The sequence below is a fragment of the Leptonychotes weddellii genome, chromosome 2 (genome assembly GCF_054177405.1).
Source record: "Leptonychotes weddellii isolate Sample4059 chromosome 2, ASM5417740v2, whole genome shotgun sequence".
Taxonomy (NCBI): Eukaryota; Metazoa; Chordata; class Mammalia; order Carnivora; family Phocidae; genus Leptonychotes; species Leptonychotes weddellii.
Window position 1 is genome coordinate 123,708,153 of NC_138370.1, and position 18,152 is coordinate 123,726,304.

General features: G+C 40.2%; 1 protein-coding gene and 1 pseudogene across 2 annotated transcripts in view; both read left to right on the plus strand.

Annotated features, from left to right (window-relative positions):
• The first annotated feature begins 6,002 nt into the window (after window positions 1-6,002).
• Window positions 6,003-18,152, plus strand: part of G3BP2 (G3BP stress granule assembly factor 2) — a 34,353-nt gene continuing 22,203 nt past the window's right edge. Inside the window, exon 1 of one of the 2 annotated variants that reach the window (XM_006740292.3) lies at window positions 6,003-6,227. The gene's annotated coding sequence lies outside the window, so the exon portion shown is untranslated. The remainder of the gene's footprint in view (window positions 6,228-18,152) is intronic. The other variant, XM_006740293.3, reaches the window with a different exon arrangement.
• Window positions 9,693-16,806, plus strand: LOC145720180 (large ribosomal subunit protein eL42-like; annotated as a pseudogene).

The window sequence follows — 18,152 nt, forward strand, 5'->3', positions numbered from 1 at the left end:
GTCCCAGGCTTACAAGGATAATGGATGGAAAGATTTCAGGGGAAATTAACGTTTGATTCTTTCTTCAGGCTATAATAGCCTTTCTTCTATTCTGTTCTAAAAGGAATGGATTCATCCTACTCCTGGGAGCGGGTTTCTCTTTGCATCAGAAAGCTTTGCAAAGGAGCCAGCTGCACCAAGAGTGCCCTGAAATTCCCACGTAACTTGTTTTCCATCAGGAAGCCTTGCTCCAAGGCTGCGGAGGTTCATCATTTAAGAGTGGAATGTGGTATAGTGGCAGGAACCCCGGGAGATTCTGGGGTCTCTTTCTAAATTGGCCACTTTTAGCCTCGCGCAGCTTGCCTACTTGGTGAATTGCTTGTGAAACTGAAATGAATTGTGTTTGAAAGTGTTTTGAAAACTGTGAAATGCTATACAAATATAAGTTTTACTTCCAAGCAAATCAATGAGCATTCATGGAAGAAGGAATCAGTTGAAAGCAATTGGTGCCTATGCTTTTTATTTTTTATTTTTTTATTTTTTATTTTTTAAAGATTTTATTTATTTATTTGAGAGAGAGAGAATGAGAGACAGAGAGCAGGAGAGGGAGGAGGGTCAGAGGGAGAAGCAGACTCCCCGCTGAGCAGGGAGCCTGATGCGGGACTCGATCCCGGGACTCCAGGATCATGACCTGAGCCGAAGGCAGTCGCTTAACCAACTGAGCCACCCAGGAGCCCCGGTGCTTCTGCTTTTTAAAGCACCAAACATTCAGTGCTTATGTTTATTGAGCATTTACCCATGGGCCAGACATGGTTGTAGATGTTTTACATCTAATCTTCACAGTACTCTAATAAGATAAATATTATTGTTCCCATTTTACAGATGAGAAACTCTGAAGCACAGAAAAGTTAAGCATCCTACCTGAAGTAAAATACCTAGGTAATATACCTAACAAGTGTTGAAGTGAAGCTAGGATGGAAATCCAGGCAGCCTGGCCCCAAAGCCCAGACTATGCTGCTGGCATCCTAATCCTTACTAACTGAATTGGTTGCTAGCCCAAGACATTTGTTATGCCTGTCTCAAAAGGTTAAATGTCATGTAAGTGTTGGAATGCTAAAATTGTGATGAGTAAAGATACTTTGCAAGAAAAACAAGTATCCTTTCAGGATTTGGATTTGACCCCCAGTGCCTAGTCTTCATATTTTGGAGTCCTACGGCGGCCTTGAAACATGCATGAAAAGTCATCTCTTACATACCTACTTCCTCAGCAAAATGGTGATAATGCGTTTTAAGATCCAGTTAGGTTGGGGTGCCTGGGTGGCTCAGTCGGTTAAGAACCTGCTTTCAGGGGCGCCTGGGTGGCTCAGTCGTTAAGCGTCTGCCTTCAGCTCAGGTCATGATCCCAGAGTCCTGGGATCGAGCCCCGCATCGGGCTCCCTGCTCCGCGGGAAGCCTGCTTCTCCCTCTCCCATTCCACCTGCTTGTATTCCCTCTCTCGCTGTGTCTCTCTCTGTCAAATAAATAAATAAAAAATCTAAAAAAAAAAAAAAAAAAAAAAAGAACCTGCTTTCAGCTCAGGTCATGATCTCTGGGTCCTGGGATCCAGTCCCACGTTGGGTTCCCTGCTCAGCAGGGAATCTGCTTCTCCCTCTCTCTCTCTGCCTGCTGCAGCCCCTGCTTGTTCTCTATCCCTCTCTCTGACAAATAAATAAATAAAATCTTTAATATAAAAAAAATAAAACATTTAGAGTAGTTTACTCTTGCCAGACATGTTAAACTGTGATAGAGACTAGAAATTTCTACTCATTAGTCACTTACATTCTTGTTTTCTAGACTACAGACTATGATTTTTGGATATTTAAGATGCCTCCAGTTTTAATTTTTTTAATTTATTTTTTTATTTTTAAGATGCCTCCAGTTTTTAAATGGTGATAAATAAATAACATCACAAATGAACTTATTTTTTTTTTTTAGATTTTATTTTTAACTAATCTCTATACCCCATGTGGGGCTTGAACTCACAACCCTGAGATGAAGAGTCACATGCTCCACCAACTGAGCCAGCCAGGCATCCCCATAGCAAACTTATTGGTGCATATCCTAAGAGGGCTATATACCATGAAGTGGAGTTATTGGCTTAAAAAGTGCAAACATTTTAAAGTTTTTGATACATCTTGCCAAATTGCTTTTTTTAAAGGATGAATTAACATTTACTTCCAACAGAAATGTACAAAGGGGCTTGGTTTTGAATATTGGATGTTTTCATTTACAAATATTTACATTTATTTATGGTTTGCCCTTGTTTCATTTTGACAGATTTGTTTCATTTTGACACACATTTTCATATGTGTTTAATGCTATGCACTTTTTTCTATGAATTGGACTTCCTTTGCATGTTTTCTGATTAGGTTTTTTTTTTTTTAATTTATTTGAGAGAGTGAGAATGAGAGAGAGCGAGCACATGAGAGGGGGGAGGGTCAGAGGGAGAAGCAGGTTCCCCGCCGAGCAGGGAGCCCGATGCGGGACTCGATCCCGGGACTCCAGGATCATGACCTGAGTCGAAGGCAGTCGCTCAACCAGCTGAGCCACCCAGGCGCCCCAAGGTTGTTGTTTTTTGTTTTTTTTTTTTTTAAGATTTTATTTATTTATTTGACAGAGACATAGCGAGAGCAGGAACACAAGCAGGGGGAGTGGGAGAGGGAGAAGCAGGCTTCCCGCAGAGCAGGGAGTCCGACGCGGGACTCGATCCCAGGACCCCGGGATCATGACCCGAGCCGAAGGCAGACGCTTAACGACTGAGCCACCCAGGCGCCCCGGTTATTTTTTTTTTTAAGATTTTATTTATTTATTTGAGAGAGTTAGCAAGTGAGAGGGCACGAGCTGGGGAGGAGCAGAGGGAGAGGGAGAAGCAGATGCCTTGCTGAGCAAGGAGCCTGATGCAGGGCTCAATCCACGGACTCCCGGATCATGACTTGAGCCAAAGGCAGATGTTTAACCAACTGAGCCACCCAGGTGCCCCTTGATTAGGTTTTCATATTGATTTCTTATCAAATTTTATTAGTCCTTTGACTCAAATTTATGACAGCAGTGTACAAGTACATAGCTTATATTTATTTTGGTTATATCCTCATAATTTTCTTTATAATTGATTCTCCTGCCTCTAAGCTTAAAAAGTTATTCCTCATCTATGTAACCATTGGGAAAAAAAACATTAAGCAGACCTATGTACTAACATAAAAGGATGCCCAAATTATATTGTTAAGAAAAAAGTAGGGGCGCCTGGGTGGCTCAGTCATTAAGCGTCTGCCTTTGGCTCAGGTCATGGTCCCAGGGTCCTGGGATCGAGCCGCACATCGGGCTCCCTGCTCCGTGGGACGCCTGTTTCTCCCTCTCCCTCTCCCCCTGCTTGTGATTCTGCCCTCACTGTGTCTCTCTCTGTCAAATAAATAAATAAAATCTTTAAAAAAAGAAAAAGAAAAAGAAAAATAGTATCCTGCAAAACACTGTTTAATTATGACCCCATTTCTCTCCATCTATCTTTATATATATATATATCTCACACATACACACACGTTTATTCATTAATTATTTTTGAATGTCTCCTTTGTGGCAGAGATACATCTATGAACAAAACAGACTAAATTTGAACCCTTATGAAACTAGAGTTTATTGGGGAGGCCAACAATTTTTAAACACCCACCAAATGATACATGTCAGGCAGTGAGAAGTGCTAGGAACAGAAATAGAACAGGGTGAGAGGTGGAGAGTGAAGGGTTCCCTCTTGATTCAGTGCTCAGAGAAGACCTATGGTGGCATTCAGTTCAGTCGGAAAGTATTGAATGAAGTAACTAGTATATTATTTTATATGAGTATGGATAGAGCTACCTGGTTGGCTCAGTTGGTTAAGTGTCCGACTCTTTTTTTTTTAAAGATTTTATTTATTTGACAGAGAGAAAGACAGCCAGAGAGGGAACACAAGCAGGGGCAGTGGGAGAGGGAGAAGCAGGCTTCCCGCGGAGCAGGGAGCCCGATGCGGGGCTCGATCCCAGGACCCTGGGACCATGACCTGAGCCGAAAGCAGCCGCTTAACGACTGAGCAACCCAGGTGCCCGTTTTTTTTTTTTAAGATTTTTAAGTAATCTCTACACCCAAGCAGTTGTATGCTTCACTGACTGAGCCAGCCAGGCGCCCCAGTCAGTGGTTTTTAAAGTGTGGTTAGGAGAGGAGCAATAGATTCATCACCTGGGAACTTGTTAGAAACGTAAATTCTCAGGCCTCAACACAGACTTGATGAATCAGAAACCCTGGGAGTGGGGCTTGGCAATCTGTGTTTTAACAAGCACTCCAGGTGATTCTGATGTAGGTTAATTTCTGAGAACCATTGCTCTAGAGAAGCTTTTCTATCTATGCACTAGGATCCATTTTGGGAAGAATAACAGTGGTTGTGAATAAGAACCCCAAACTGGAAACAATCAAAATGTCAATCAGTAGTAGAGGAGGTAAATTCTGACAATTAATACAGTGAGAGTATTCTACAACTTGTGGTTCTAAGGGCATGGAGTGTGATCGCAGACTGCTAGTGTTTAATTCCTAGCTTCACCCCACAGTAGCTGTCTGACCTTGGCAAGTTACTTGATCTCTCTAAACTTCAGCTTCCTCATTTGTAAAATGGGCATAAAATAGTAACTACTCTATAAGGTTATTGTTATGCTTAAAGTTACATAAAGTAATTTGAAGAGTGCCTGGTACGGAAGTATTAGATTTAAAGGGCAATCTTCATGTAATATGTTATGCTTCAAAGGAAAAAAAAAAACGTCAAAGTTCATTTCATAAAAGTTATGGTCTTCTCAAATATTTTTCATGTAAGAAAATGATTAAGCAAACTAAGGTAAAAACAGTGTAGTTTTTGAAGGTTCAGATGTTGCCAGTGCCTCTGTAAACCTCGGGTTTCACATGTGGAAAATACCTTAAAATTGCTCTTAAAACTGATGAAATGTCTATTCCCACATTATGTTTGGTACATGGGCATATAATAAATATGTTCTTTCCTTTTCTAATTGCCCTTTCATTTCTTTCATCATTTTCTCAGCCCTTCCTTCCAAAAATGCCTCTGCTGTCTTGATATCCTTTTGAGAAACATTGCCAGAACTAAGGTGCAAAGTGGCTTCCTTGACTCTAAGATTTGGCTTTTTCCATGAATCAAGGTCACGAGAGTCAGTGTCTAGTGTTTTCCCAGCTATGCCCTGGGGCCAAGTCTGGGCCTAGATCTAGGACAGGGCTGTAATCCTGGTATCTCCTGGGATTTCAGCCTTTTAGCGGCCTTAGTATGTAAAACGCTTAGTGTGTATTTAGCAACACCTAAATACACAACAGGCACACAAAGAAAGAGATTCTTTCCCTCTCTTTGCAGGCCGCATCATATTTTTCTACATCCCAGGGCCTAGCACCTAGTAGATTCCGTAACATATATTGCTTTGAACGGTTAGGGTGAATTTGACCTTCTCGGTGGAGTTTAATACCTCCGTTTCCTAGGATGGGTTAATAAACAATATAGGTTGAGTTTGGGGTGCAAACAGCTGAAACCACTGGCTGCATTTTATGGTCTAGAGCAGCAACCTGCAGACACCTAGTTCAAAGAGAAAATTCCTTCTCTTTTAACATTAATAATCAAAAGGGACCAGAAATATCGCTCTCCAAAACACGCCGCAAAAGACAGCGCTGCAGCCAACCGGTTCCTGTTCGGGCGCAATCTCTAAGGGCGGCGAGGCCAGAGCCGTAGAGCAGTAAAAAAGCAGCCTCCTTGTGACGTCAAATCAGCGGACTCTCGCCGCGGCTTGAGGCCGGTTCCGGTTCCCCGGCTTTCTGGGCGCGAGAGTACGTGAGCGCGGCGGCGTTCTGCGCGTGCTCCGCAGAGAAACGCGAGAAGGTTGGGTCCAGCTCGCGAAGGAGATGCGTGATTGGCTGAAGCCGTGCTGGGGGGTTCCCCAGCCCTTTCGGCAGGGGTAAAACAATAAGAGGGGGCGGTGGCAAAGGGGGCGGGACGTCCGTGTTCCTTGTCGCTCGCCGCAGTGCCTGGCGCCCGGGAAGAGGTGGTTGTAAGGAAAACGAGCTCGCGGCTCTCCGGCTTCCGAGGCTTGAGATTTGTCGGAGGGAGGGGGCGGCGAGCGAGAAGAATCCGCTGCAGCCGGTCCTCGGCGACTCTCCTGTTGACCTCCGCGCGACGTACCCGCCGCCGCTGTTGGTTGGAGGTGTGTACGGGGGCCGAGAAGGGAGGTCGGTGTGGTGGTCGGAAGGGGACATTCCCTTCGCGCGCCGCGGCTCGAGGCAACCGTCCTGTGCGTGAGCCGTAGTGTCGGAGGTGTCGCGGCAGAGAGAGACATTGTTCTTGCCGGCTGCCTGCGCTGCCGTGTGCGCGTGAAAGAAGCCAAACCTTTCCTCTCAGGTGAGGGGTGGGAGACCGCGTGGGAAGGGAGGTGACCGGCGCGCGTTGTGCGGATGGAGGGCCCGGAGGGCACAGGTGGGGCCCGGATTTGTTGGAGATGGGGTGGCGAGCTGGGAACAGGGACGCAGCAGCTCCCAGAGGCGCGCTGGTGGAGGCCAATACGAGACGTGGAGGAGTAGGCTTTCTGGAGAGGATGTTTTAGGGTGGGGAGCCCACCAGCCTTGTCTCCGAGGGGTTTGTGTCTCTTATTCCCCGGTTCTAAGGGAGCCGGGAGGCCGTCGCCGCCCCGCCCGTGGGGGAGGGGAAAAGAGGCTGTGTCGGCGGAGGCAGAAGCGACGCAGATGCGAAAGTAGCGGCCTCCGGGCACCATTTCTGTGCATCGAAACAGAATCCGGGTTTGAAGGCAGCCGCCGCTTTGCTTACCCAGCACCTAGTGTTCCTCGGTCTTTGACCCCCCCTTCGGGTTTATCCCTAACGTGTTCAGAAACCCGGGCTGTATATAACGTACACCTTTTCTTGCTCTTTTTACGCAGACAATCCTATATTGACCCAGGAATAGAAAAGATGTTTCACTGCTTTGGGAAATGGGTTTCTTCCTATTCCCCTACTTTTGGGGGGGGGGGTGCGGGAAGAATAGTCAACGGGAAGAATATAAGCTTCCCTAGATTGTGTTGATTTTTGTTAGCCGAATCTGATCGAATTTTATCTGCGTCTTTAAAAGCAGATTTCTTAAGATGGCTCTGTGCCGATTTGGAGTGAATATAGATTTGCATTTACAGTTTTCCGCATAGATGAATTTTTCCCCTCAAGGCACACCTAATTTCTTAACAGATTTTTTTTTGAGGGTAGGTGCCTTTGCTTGAAAAAACAACAACAAAACTCGTGCACCAAAGCTGCAATGATAGCAAAGTTGACCCCGCTCCCCCCAAGTTAAGATTTCAACTTGGGTTAAAATACTGTTTTTAGGTTCAAGGCTCCACACACTGTGCTAGTCCTCTAAATGTTAGGATTGCCGGTACCTGGATCCGTGGACCGTCAACTGCAGTTAGGCAGCCCTGTATGTTAGAGGGAAAGAAGATGGGAATTCCTTGTCTAGCTCCATATTTGGCAGTTAATATAGCCTTAGGCATGTGAACAAAGTTTCTGAGTAAACACTTGGCCCTGTTAGTATCCAGTGGTCCTTTTGATGTCCAAAATTCCTGGTTTTAAAAGATACACGGTATGATTAGTTTGAACTTCTTAGAACTGGATTATGTGTAGTTTCTTGGTGATACTACCTTCCTGTTTTCTTAAATTTGGGGAATTAGTCCTGTGTATTCCTGTGTTATGATTTAGTCTCTAGAGGCTGTTTAATTCTGAAAGGCTATCAAGGAATTGGGAGGATAAGGACCTCCAATGGATTGCTTATTAAGAGTTATGGTTCAGAGAGAGTTATGGTTTTTAAATATTTGGGGTTGAAATATTAGTGGTGAACAAGTCTGAGTAGAGAGAACCAAAATATTTGTGGGGATCAGAAGTGAAAGAAAGGAGAAGGAAAAAAGTCTTTGGTTTTTTTTTTATTCCCCCCCCACCGGAAAAAAGTCTTTAAATAATTTGATATTCTAATTTAGTGTTTATTAGTAGTTTCTTTTTTTTAGTTCTTTTTTTATGTTATGTTAATCACCATACATTAATTACATCATTAGTTTTTGATGCAGTGCTCCTAGTAGTTTGATTCTTGAGTTTCAGTAATATTGGTACTGTTGGTAGCAGGAAATACTCTATCCATATTTTACTTATGAGAGATCAAAAATAAAAAATTCTATATCAGTTCCTGAAAATCTGTAAATACTAATGGTGTGTTTAGATTCTTACCAGCTTTCATATCCCGCAAAATTATTGCTATTGATTACCCATTATCAGGATTGAACATTAATTCTCTCTTAGGTTACTTTAAGACTTCCACATTTTACGCTGAATTGATACAGAAGTGGAGAATGACCCCTTTTCAAGGCTGGGTTTGATAGGTACAAACTTAAGGGTTGCTTCTGAATTTAATTTCAGTAGAGTTTGACAAACATGACTTAGTTACTCTACATTGATAGATGCTTGTTTAAGAGCTGCTAGGACAAATTGGGTCTTAACCCAGAACTCTGGACTGGCTTCAGAAGCAATAGAATCAGTTTCTTGACGGCTATTCATATCCTGTTTATTCATATCTTTTAAATTCTAGATAGTTTACCTTATTTTGGTACATCATTGTAGATATTTTGGGATGACTCTTGGATTTTTTTTTTTTTGTATTATGTTACTGCCATCTCTTTTTTCGCTCCTCCCAACAGTATCAAATAAGCTAGCAGTTGGACTTCAAAAGATTTTTATGTTCTTGCGTCCATACCTGTTCTTCTAAAGTAGTTGTTCTTAACCAGGTGTAATGAAAATATCACTAGAGACAGGAGACCTGATTTCAAATCCTCTCTCCTAACTATAACTGCGGGACCTTGTAGCTTTCCTTAGGCTCTCTAACCATCAGTTTCCTTTTCTCTAAATGAAGTTAAATATCCTGTCTATTTCAAGGAGATAAAGGAACCTGTAGGTTACTTGTTAAACTTTAAAGGTTAACATAAATATATTCTTTTATTTTCATGACACAGCTGTCCTTTTCCTAATGCTTGGTCAATTTTAAGAGTTTCTGAACTTCAAAATTTGCCTCCTTCACTTTGGGGTCTGAGAAAAGAAAAGGCTTACTTTTATTTATTTCTACCACTGGTACTTAAATGAGCTATTCATTGTTGGGGGCGACTGGCTGGCTCAGTCGGTAGAACATGGTACTCCTGATCTCAACAGTTGTGAATTCCAGCCCCATGTTGGGTGTAGGGATTACTTAAAAATAAAAAAATCTTAAAAAGGTTCTTTGCTGTTTGGATTGGTAAAGACGTCTGGAGTTTCAGAAAGTTCCAGTTTTAATATGTGGTTAGGTGTTGAGATTGGGAATAGTCCATGGCTCAGTGAGAAAGGGCCTGGGCCTGACTAGTGTGACCCCAGCTCTGAGTAAGGGGCTCTAGAGGGGAAAAGGAGTTAAGTATACAATGCGAGAGATAAGCTGTGTCCTAGCATAGACATAGCCTTTGGTAACATAGTTTCTTTCTTGTAAAGAACTGCATCCTGTTACTAGAGATCTTATTCTTTTTATAGAAATCAAGATACAGTACATGTAACTTTACAGTGCTGAAACAATATTTTTGTAGATTGAAAAATTTTTGTCATTTTCTTTTGGTTTCCTGATTTTTTTTTTTTAATAAGATGACATAGTGTCTAAGCTTCTTAGCAGTTTTCATTTTGGCTGTTTTTTCCAAGCATTGAAATGGCCATCCAAATGTGACATGAAATTTCATGTCAGTAGTTTGCAGTGAGTAGAAGTCTAGTCCCGTTTCCTGTGCGCGCCCCCCCCCCCATACTTGACCAAAGATGCTGCAGTTATCCCTCTTTATAAATGGTGGTCAGGACACTCCAGGCTCCTCAAAGAGTGAATTTTTGACTGTGCATTTCGAGGCTTATATATTGTGGTTGCAGCCAGGTGTTTGAAATTAACAGTAATAGATTTTATGATTTATGTAGATCTAGCCATTTTATCACTGTATGGAGAAGTTCCTTTAATGAGAATGGAGGTGCCATTTCAGAGATCCCTGAGATTAAAGAGAACTGATGGAATACATTTTTTTGTTTGTATTACCATGTCTTTTCTATTGTAATCTGCTCTGAAAACTATTTTGCTAGAGTAGATCTAAAAAATTAATTACATTTTCTTGCCCAAGTGCATGCATAGCCTTTACATTATTGAAATCATACTTTATTTGTAAATTTTATACAGTGTGCAGTATTTTCTTCGTGTCTTTGACAGTATTTTAATGACTATATGAATTGGTGCTTTATATTATAGTCAGCGTTCGATTTATTATATTTTTGTTTCTAAGACCGTTAATATCAGGTTACCAAAAAGTAGTATTATATCAAGTGAGCGTATCAAATGTTTTTTAAATCAGCTTTTGGAAGCCTTGGAGAGTGCACCTTAGGATCCTAGGCAGTAAGGTTTTTTTTCTTTTTTTTTTTCAGTAAGTTTTTCTTTATTACTCATTCTGTATGTAACTGCTCAATTTTAATTCCAGCATGGTATTAGTCTGTTTTCCCCATCTCAGCCTCCTCAATCCTATCTTCAATTAGTTGGTAATATTTAAGCACACTTAAACTTTAACCATGAATTGTCATTAATATAGGCATAATGTCAGGGATTGCTTGTTTTAGTAGTAGTGGTGAATGAATTCTCACACTCTTGGCCTTTATTCTAGAGACATGTTTTCTTTTCTTTTTTAAGTTTAATTATTTCTTTTAGTAATCTCTACACCTGTGTGGGCTCACACTCACAACTCCCAGATTAAGAGTTGCTTGCTCTACCGACTGAGCCAGCCAGATACCCCTAGAGCTGTGTTTTCTAACCAGTAACATGTATCTGTTAGGTTATCAGAAATTAAATGAAAATTTTAAAATAGGATTTAATGTCTTACCGGTGGTGTTAAGAATTGGTATATAGCTTGTATCCCCCCCGCACCCCCCACCCATGAGTGTGTGTGTATGTGTTTTTCTTTCAATCATGCTTTTTCCAAAGATGGGCTTTGTAAATTATTTTACAATTTGATTATTACTTTTCTGGACAGTAGTTCTTGTCCACATTTGTAACTTTAATCTTATTTCCCCCTATTTTAAATGAGTGAATAATTTGGTATTTTATAGCTTTCCATTTTCCTGTTGATGGACATTTAGACTGCTTGATTTTCTTTTATAGCAATGAACAACTTTGAATATTCATCTCTGTGCAGTTGTATGTGTATTTCTTTGTAATTTATCTTAGAAGTGGAATTACTGGTTATATGCATTCAATTTTAATTAATTTTATTAAAACTGCCAAACTACCTCTTCAGAAGGTTGTAACAGTTTATATTTTCACCATCACTGTGGAAGAGCCCATTTCCCCACATTCAGCAATACTGGATATTACCAATAATTTTCATTTTTGTTAATTTTATAGGTGAAAGGTGTCGACATTGAATAAATTGCCTTTTTTGAACTTCATATTCTCAATTTCAGGGTACCATGGTTACCCTTACGTTGCGTTAAGGGATTCTCCATAAATGTTCATGAAATGATTGACATAATGAAGCATAATTGTATTGCTAAATTTAAAATTTGAGGAATAATTTACCAACAGTAGAGGCCACTCTTTATGCGCAGTTTAATGACTTTAGACAGACATACAGTCATGAAACCACCACCACGATCAAGTTCTCTCCTATTCCTTTATATTCATTTCTGCCTCCAGCCTCTGATCTGTTTTAACCCTATAGTTTTGCATTTTACAGAATGCCCTATCAGTAGAATCATGTAATACCAACTTCTTTAGCTTTCAGTAATGCTTTTTTTTTTTTTAACTTATTAGAGATTTTTTTTTCCCCCCCGAATACAAGTCCTTTATCACATATTCTACAGATCCTTTTTTCAGACTGTGGCTTGTCTTCATTTTCTAAATGGTGACTTTAAGTGAAGGGTTTTACATTTTGATGGAGGTCCAATTTGTAGGGTTTTTTTTTTTAATTTTTTTTGTGTCTTATTAAAATCTTAACATAAGTTTACGAAAGTTTTCTTCTAGAAGCTTAGAGTTTTAGGTTTTACGTTTATGTCTGTGGTCCATTGCAACGTAATTTTTGTACATGGGTCCCAAGTATGAGTCAGACTTTCTTTTGTTTTTAATGTGTGGATGTCAGGTTGTCCCCAAATCATTTTGTTGGAAAGATAAAATTACCTTGGTACCTTTGAAAAGAAATTGACTATATTGTGTGGGTCTGTTGTAATGCTAATTTTGGGGGTGGAATTTCTAAAATTTCCTAAAGTTCTAAAATTAGAGCTTTAAGTTCTGATTTTAAAGTTCTAAAAGTTCTTAAAATTATTTGTGCCAAAACTGCTATATTTGATTTGTTTGGACCTTTAACCTCAAAACTCTCTAACTTCATACTACAGGAGTAGTACGTATTCTTGTAGATGACTGTGTACGAATATACATTTACATATAAATAAGCACAGGAGTGTAGATGATTGACTTTTTAAGATTTTATTTATTCATTTGAGAGAGTGAGAGCACAAGCAGGGGAGAGGGAGAAGCAGACTCCCAGCTGAGCTGGGAGCCCAATGTGGGGCTCGATCCCAGGACCCGGAGATCATGACCTGAGCCGAAGGCGGACGTGTAACTATCCGAGCCACCCAGGCGCGCCAGTGATTGACTTTAAAGATATCTTGAAATTGTGTGCTTAATGTGTTTAAGCTATTCATTAACATTCTTCCATAGTTTTATTTATTAACTGTTGAAATATCTTTGTATTTTAGTTGTTGCTTCTCTTAGGACTTTTGTATCAGAATCATTCAACAGATTTTTTAATCCTGTTATATGCACAGCAGTGGTGGATGCTGCAAAGATTATGTCTCTTGAGCACCTTGCGGGAAGCATAACGCTGCCAGGCTTATGCTTAGCATTAGCGTAGAGGTCTTCCCAATAGGAGAGGGATGTGCCTGTGCTCATGTACATGTATTATTAGGATTAAGTGCATTAATAAAGAGATCTATGATACTAAGAGGAAGAAATGGTTAATTCTGCCTGATGGACCCTAGATAGGAAAGCCAGAGGTAGAATTGGAATGAGATCTTTTTTTTTTTAAGATTTTATTTATTTGACAGAGAGACAGTGAGAGAGGGAACACAAGCAGGGGGAGTGGGAGAGGGAGAAGCAGGCCTCCTGCCAAGCAGGGAGCCTGATAGGGGGCTGGATCCCAGGACCCTGGAATCATGACCTGAGCTGAAGGCAGACGCTTAACGACTGAGCCACCCAGGTGCCCCTGGAATGAGATCTTGAGCAGGTTTTTGAAGAGTGAATAGGGGAAGAATTTGGTGGCATGAGGTTTTGAGGAGATGGTCATTCCCTAAAATTTTCTCTTTTAGCTTTAGCTTGAGATACTAACTTCTCATTTTCTGCATGTCTAATTTCTATGCCTGTTCCAGTTTTCAAATGGTATATTCTTTGTGATAGGGCTGTAGGATTTCTAACATAATTGTGTTTAGAAATTTTGTTTCCCACTGGACTTTAGTCAGTGGAGCAGCAGATCAAGTCTTTCATGTTCACCATTGTTTTTCCTTGCATAGTTTTTGATACATATATAGTAGATATTAATTAAATGTTGGAAGAATTTGTGTTTTCCCACCTATTCACCCATCTTAGGTTGAATGAAATAAGACAGTCGCCTAAAGAATGAAAATCGCAGGTTCAGGGAATGATGGTGAGTGGCATAGTGTTCTTCGAACACAGAATTTGTTACAGAGGTGAAAAGTATAATGGGAGATAAATTTGCAAAGTTTGTCAGGACCATGAATGTCAGACTGGATTTCTATGGAGTGCCTTATACTTCAAATTAAATTCAGGTGTTTGGATTTTACTGTATTTAATGTATGCTGCACATGATAAAGAAGCTTGGAAGATTTGAGGAAGATGTAGAGTGTAAATTCAGTGGGAGTGGAAAGAATGGGACAAATTCCGAGAGACTTTTGAGTCGGCAGGATTTCACAGTTTGAAGCTTAAAGAAGGAAAGTCACTTAGGACTGAGCATTCTAGCCAGGAGGATGGTGGCATCATTAACAGAAATAAGGAAAACATTTTGAGGGATGCATATATTGGTAACCTATGAGGGCATGTGTGGTTATTCAGCATGGGGTTAAAATGTAAAAATTGAGTTCATGGTAGAGACTAGATTTACATTTAGGTAGATGTGAGAGCTAAAGCCATTAGACTCTGAAATTGCCAGGTTAGAAGACAGAACTTTGAGAACTTCTGCATTTTGATGAGAAGGGAAGTTGCCTTATCCGTAGAAACCTAGAAGCATTAGGAGGAGGTTATCAACAATGCTAGTGCAGACAAGTGGAAGACTGAGCAGAGGTCATTGGATTTTTAAGAATTGGGACTCTGCAGCTTTCTATGCTGATAGTGCTCTCACAAACGTGAATGTTCCTAAAACCCGCCGGACTTTCTGCAAGACGTGTGGCAAACAACAACCCCACAAAGTTACACAGTACAAGAAAGGCAGAGATTCTCTTTATGCCCAGGGAAAGCAGCATTATGACAGGAAGCAGCGTGGCTGTGGTGGGCAGACTAAGATTTTCCGTAAAAAGGCTAAAACTACAAAGAAGAGTGTGCTGAGGGCTTGAATGTGTTGAGCCCGATTGCAGATATAAGAGAATGATGGCTATTAAGAGATGTAAGCATTTTGAACGGGGAGGAGATAAGAGAAAGGGCCAAGTGATCCAGTTCTAAGCTTCATACTTTGTTATATTAGGAAGACAATAAAATCTAGAGGTTATGTTCACTTCATTTGGTTGCAGTTGGCCTTTTTTTTTTTTTTTTAAGAATTTTATTTTTTTATTTATTTGACAGAGAGCACAAGCAGGCAGAGAAGCAGGCTCCCTGCTGAGCAAGGAGCCAGATGGTGGGGCTCGATCCCAGGGCCCAGGACCCTGGGAACATGACCTGAGCCAAGGCAGTTGCTTAACCAGCTGAGCCACCCAGGCGCCCTGCAGTTGGTCTTTTAAGATGGAAATAAAGTAGTGCCATCAATTAAAAAAAACATTGTGACTTTCCAGAGAATTATATTTAAGGGAGAGCTCAGATGATATTTGAGAGGAGAGTTGAGGAAGACTAATGCAGTTAGTAATTTAGGGAACAATATGATTAATAAAGTGCCATGATAAAAACTCAAAGTACTTCGAGAATTCAGAGGAAAGATAATAGTTTATAGAAGAATCAGGAAAGATTTTCAGGGGTACAATATCTGTTCCCAAAAAATGCATAGGATTTCAGTCATTAGGGATAGGAAGGTATGGAATGAGTATTGGAGTAGGAATCAAAGGTCTTAGTTCTTGTTTAATAGACTTTTAGAATCCTAATGTTGGGACAACCTAATTTAATGTTGTTAGACATAGATTATTTTACTATATTCCTGCTAAATTGTTGTCAGTCTCTGAAATAAATACTTACAGTGACTGGCTATTTATGAAGTAGCTCTATTCTGGTTAATCTTGTATTATGTTGAACCTAAATCTACCTTCCTGTAATTTCCATTTACTGTTCAATCAGTATTTAACTTTTACAGAGTAGAATTGTCAGCTCATTTTAGACATTACATTTATGTTGTAGCCTGAGATTGTATGCTTTGTGGGCAGCTCCATTGTACTAGTTAGTGATTCACCAAACTTACTTTTAACCAGAAAGTAAGCAAAAAACCTAAGTACTTAACTAAAACCTGAAGTTTTAGTCAAGGAAGGAACCAAAAATTCCTTTGGTTGATAACTTTTTTTTTTTTTAAAGTATTTTGAAATTGAAGAAATTGAAGTATATTGTAGGATGAAGCCCAGTGTGACTTTCTTTTCTTTCTTGTGTATATGTGTTACTTTCCTTTTTCTCCTCCACTTCCCTCTCAATGATATTAAGGAATTCAGAAAAGATAGTGGCAATTGATAGCAATATCCCATGAGAGCTGGAGTAGCTATATTTCAGGAATTAGTCTAGGCAAATGGAGAGGAATCATTTTAAGAAACAAGAATGAATAAAAGGATATTTATTGATGAAGATATACAATATATGGGGATTTTAAGTGGGATAAGATTTCTGAAGTAGTTGAGGCTCTCAGTAGTGAGGGAAACTAGATATGATCATGTTGGTATCTGGATGAATTAAAAGGACCGATTGTTTTTAATTAATAAGGAAAATAAATTTTACAGTATGCATCCCAGTGTGACAGAAATCTCCACATTTTCAAGTGTTCATGGGAAAAGTGGGGTTTAATACATGTAATTTTACCTTAATTAAGAAAACGTTAGATGATTGTTCGTATCTTTGAAGGTGCTAGAGCTAACAACCAATTGAAGATTCTTTTTGTACATAAGTATCCTTTAATCTTGGCTGTCTTTGTTGAATCTGTAGTCTTGTAGGTTTGACCAGAGATCACATCTCAATTTGTAAATTAGAAAATTAAGATCCAAAAAGGTCATAACTTTTTCATGGTCTTAGTTAAAATCTTTGTCCCATGTTCGGTGTGGTTTTTTCAAATAATTTTTGAAAAAGAAATGGGGGAGCACCTGGGTGACTCAGTCGGTTACGCGTCTGCCCTCAGCTCAGGTCATGATCCCAGAATCCTGGATCGAGCCCCACATCGGGCTTTGGACTCCTTGCTCAGCTGGGAGCCTGCTTCTCCCTCTGCCCCTCCCCCCTCTTGTGCTCTCTCTCGCTCTCTCAAAAAAAAAAAAAATTTTTAGGGGTGCCTGGGTGGCTCAGGCGTCTGCCTTTCTGCTCAGGTCGTGATCCCAGAGTCCTGGGATTGGAGTCCCAGGAATGGAGCCGGTGTCTGGCTCCCTGCTGAGCAGGGAGGCTGCTTTTCCCTCTGCCTCTCCCTCCTCTCGTGCTCTCTCTCTCTCAAATAAATAAAATCTTAAAAAAAAAAAAAAGGAATTAAAAAAAGAAATGGAAGGATCCAAATCCCAGAAATTGCTTACCTAAGATTTGGGTACTTCGCTGTGAATAATAAAAACAGCATAATTGTTCTTGTAATCACATTTATTCTGAAGGTGTAATTTGGCTCTTTTGTTTTTCCTCTTGACCAGATTTTTGTATACATTGGCTGTGCGTGAATTATAAATGCAAACTGTGTATTACTCAATTTTCCAAGTCTTAACTTCCTACAGCTACCCAAACTACCTGTTGGTGGTTCATTTATAATTAAATTCTAATGCTGCTTTGATGCATTCCTTATGTATTGCACTGTTAATTTTCCTACTCTAGGGGAGAAAATGGGAAGATGGGCAAGATGGCAGTTGTTTGTGTAGAACAAATAAATTAGTGTGTCATTAAAAAATAGGTAAGTCAGTGAGGTTACTTTTTTCCCTTTTGTCCCTAATATCTTTATCTTCTGGTTGATATGGTTAATTTCCACCAATTATATTTTAGCCCACTAAATTCTTTTTTTTTTTTTTAAGATTTTTTTTATTTATTCATTTGAGACAGGCAGAGAGAACATGAGCAGAGGGTGGGGCAAAGGGAGGGGAGAAGCAGATTATCCACTAAGACAGGACCAACTCTGGGGGCTCAATCCCAGGACACAGATCATGACCTGAGCCCAAGGCAGACGCTTAACTATCTGCGCACCCAGGCGCCCCTAGCCCACTAAATTCTGACTCACTTTAAATCAGAGTTAATAGTGAAGAAGTAACTGCTTTGTAAGTTATATTTAAGTATAAATTGTAGCACCATTCTACGGGTAACTTCTTTTTGTTTTATCATTCCCTGTGGAGGGAAGCCTCCCTACAGCTAAAGATGGACTCTGCCTAGCCTCTGTATAGCTCTTTGTTTAGGCTTTTAACAGATTAGCATTGCCTTACCTCATCCACCATTTGAGGTTCACTTTTCAAGTTACCTCCCCTGAATAATTCAATTTATTGAATAATAATCTCTTGAAAGTTGCCTTCACTGTGTGTTTACCTTGCCTGTCCTATCTGATCTGTATTGATGATGTGACCACCATACTTTCGTGATTGTATATATAGATGGCGGGCATTTGAAAGCCTCTCAAACTTTGTTACAATAACTCTTTAGTATATTTTGACCTTTCTT